General features: G+C 46.3%; 1 non-coding gene across 1 annotated transcript; it reads right to left on the bottom strand.

Annotated features, from left to right (window-relative positions):
• Window positions 1-630: 630 nt before the first annotated feature.
• On the bottom strand, window positions 631-724 carry TRNAI-UAU (transfer RNA isoleucine (anticodon UAU)). The gene is made up of 2 exons: window positions 687-724; window positions 631-666 (listed from the first exon to the last, which is right to left on the bottom strand). It is a non-coding gene; the product is annotated as a tRNA-Ile (tRNA).
• Between the last annotated feature and the right edge of the window lie 2856 nt (window positions 725-3580).

Below are 3580 nucleotides of genomic sequence, written 5' to 3'. Positions count from 1 at the left end.
TTTGAAAGGGAATGGACTTACTTTGAGCTTTTAGGATCGCTTACTTAAGGAATGACCACTCGTTTTGTACCCCCTTCTTCATCAGACTGTGGTCCTGCAGGGCTTTGCCAACCAATCCCCTAAGCTTGTGGAAGTCAGCTTTCCTAAAATCAAGGATTTCTACTGTACTGGCGAATTTCCCTGACTTACAGTGAATGGAGAAAGTGATCTTCTCATTGTCACTGTAACCCAATTTCCCTTCCATCCTCAGGTTGCTCACTAGATCATCTCCTTTGGCCAGAACCAAGTCTAGGACTGCCTTGCCCCTGGTCAACCTGTGGACTTCTTGTGTTAGATAGAGCTCCTCAATGCAAGTGAGGAAGCTTTGTGAGGTATCAGATCTAGGTGAGTGCTCATCCCACAAGATGTCTGGGTAGTTGAAGTCACCCGTGATGACCATGCAGCCTCTGCCAGTTCTCCAGGGAATTCCTGGTCAAGCTGTTCCTCTTGGTTTGGAGGTCTTTAATAAACTCCTATGGTCAAATCCCCTTCCCCATGTTCTCCCCATATCTTAACCCAGAGGGTCTCAAGTCACCCTTCTTTGTTTCCATTGAAACAGCTGGAAAACCACCTCCCCACCAATAAAATTGATGCTCCAGGTGAGGATTGAACTCACAACCTTGGCATGGCTCACTCAAGTACTGCTGTATAAGTACCATGCGCTAACCAATTGCGCCACTGGAGCACTTACATTAAAGTACTGCTGGTGTTAGTTTTTTCTAACTCATAAGTAGCGGTGAACAATTGGCATGATTCTTTTGTATTTCCAGAAGCACAAAAACCTTTGAACAATATATGTTGCTTTTGGTAGTGATATAATGATCTTTCATGTGATACCTCTGGTGACACGTGGGGAAATTGCCTTTAATGGCCTTTATCTGTGTGAAAGTACAAACTTAACACAAGTTACTATACCTTTGTACTAAAAGGTAAATGACTTTACTATGCCCATTAACTTGATTATTGATACAAATAAAAAGCACCACATTGGCAGTGAATCCAACTGAAAATGATCTGTTATTTAACTCTGTTTTTGTTTTCAGTATTCTTCAGCACATCCCTTTTAGGAGCATAATAGAAAGCATCCATACTGATTATCAGAAACAAGTGCAAAGGAAGCTTTGGCTCTTGATGCCTTGTGAAATAACTGCAAACATAAGGGCTGACAGGAAGCCCAGAGTAGTTTACATGATGCAAATACAGAACCTACATCTGCATTATTTGGACAAGCCTTTGAATCATCCATATTTGTTTAAAATGTAATTATAAATCCCAAGTGACTATAGTTGCAGTTTCCGGTTGCAGACTAACTTATGGAAAAGATGACATGGGATGTAATCAATTAAAGAGAGAAGCATAATTCAACTGTCATAAAAAGGCATAATAAAATATGAAAGCTGGAAGTGGACAAATTCAGCCTAGGGAATGAATTAAGTACTGAAACGATTTATCTATGGTGTGGTAGATCTTCTGTTACTTGAAACCTTTAACTCAGAAATAGGATGGAGGCAGTCTTTAAAAAAATTGCTTGTTAATTAATGTTTTCTGTTTATCTGTAGGAGGTGTAGCAGAATGGCACCTTAAAGATTTAAGGGTAATTTTACATGTGGTCACAATGCATTACATGTGGTCCCAGGCACTTTTAATTAGTGAGCCATGCTAATTAAAAGAGCCTGCACATCACATGTATCAGCAGTGCAGCGCATCTCCGTGCTGAGAAAATGGCAGCAGTGCACTTTGAACTAAAGCACATCAAACATGTTTTAGTTCAAAGTGCACTGCCACCATTTTCTCAGCACGGAAGTGCACTGAGCCACTGATACATGTGATGTGCAAGGCTGCCAGAGCACGTCAGTTTATGTGCTCCAGCAGACTCGATTAATTCGGTCTAATCCAACATGCTTAATTTCCAGTGCATTAGAGCAGGCTCCCTGCATGTGTAAGTGCCCTAAGGGCCTTGTTAGACCTTACTCTGTAAGTTGAACAAATGTTAATTGGCTTAATATTGTTTGGCTTATTGGAGCAGTCACATGGTAATGTGAAAAACCTGCTCTAACTGTCTATCACCTGCACAGATGTGACTTTCCACTAGAGGCTTTGTAAGCAGGGGCAGGGCTAGGAGCAGGGTCTGCTTACTGTTCCCACTGGGCAGAGAATGGGTCAACCAGTAAGAACCAGGAAAGCAGCTGAAACTCACACAGCAGCTTCACATTGAGAGCAGAGCCCCTGTGTCAGTTTCAGTGAGACCAGACAGCTCCAGGGCCTCAGCCCTAAAGCTCACTTACTCTAAGCAATGAGGGGCCCAGTTCTTTTTTCTCTGGGGCTCAGGAACCACCCAACCCCCATTCTCCCACCAGTGTGAGAAAAGCCAGTTCAAACAACAGTGGGAGGCACCCCAGCCACTGGGCACCCTGGGAAAGATTGGGCCCCTCAGAACTCAAAGCATTCTGGGGTACTGAGTACTTCCACTTGGGTAGAATAGCCCATTACCACACAATTGCTCTCGGCCATGGCAGTTACTCATCATATCCACAGGCACTCTGGCATCACTGAGACCTCCACCCAGACAAAGCCAATGGTCCCGGACTGTGAGGGCTGCTGGCAACTGGGCATGGGGGCACCCCCACTTGTGGGGTGTGCTCCCTGGTGGAGTCTCTGGAGGTCTGGGTGGGGGAGCTTGAGGAAGAGATACATCAGCTGTGCACCACTAGGGCCCACAAAGACTTCATTGTTGGCTACTGCTAGACCCTTCTCCAGAAGAAGGAAGAAGAGCAAGAGATGGAGATGGTGGCCAACATGGTAGCTAACCAAAAAGACCCACCTAGAAGACAGTCACCTCACACTCCAGGAAATGCAGGGACAGGGCTGCTCCTCCCATGGCCCTGCACAACAGGTACGCTCCCCTCCCCACATATGAGGAGACTCCAATGGTGACACTGGAAGAGGATGAAGGTAAGCAGCTTGCTGCCACCCCTAAGATGAGACACAAGGTTGGGGGGAACTCCCTCCTGCGGGGCTCTGAGGGACCCATCTGCCATCTGGACCTCCTAGCCCAGGGGTCTGCTGCCTCCCAAGGGCTCACATCTGAGATGTAGCAGAAAGGATCTCCAGTCTTGTCCAGCCCTCTGACTACTACCCCATGCTCCTCATCCATGTGAGAACTAATGACACAGCTGGGAGTAATCCAGACCAGGTCATGAGTGACTACAGGGATCTCAGGGCTGAGCTCAAGGGGTTGGGGGCCCAGGTAGTTTTTTCTTCCATGCTCCCTGTTGCAGGCTGCGGTCCCAGAATGGAAGGATGCATCAAGAAAATTAACCATCTACTCCAACACTGGTGCCACCAAGAAGGCTTCAGATTCCTTGACCATGGCACACACTTCAGGGAAAGAGGACTCCTGGGAAGGGATGGCATTCACCTCACAAGGAAAGGTAAGTCCTTGTTCATGGCCAGGATGGCCAATCTTCTGGACAGGGCTTTAAACTAAGATTGCTGGGGTACAGGGATACACAAATTCAAACATGCCCAGGGACCAACATAC

This window comes from Crocodylus siamensis, chromosome 1 (assembly GCF_052110815.1).
Source record: "Crocodylus siamensis isolate JL-2025a chromosome 1, ASM5211081v1, whole genome shotgun sequence".
In the NCBI taxonomy this organism is placed as follows: Eukaryota; Metazoa; Chordata; order Crocodylia; family Crocodylidae; genus Crocodylus; species Crocodylus siamensis.
This window is presented reverse-complemented; position numbering and strand designations above follow the sequence as displayed.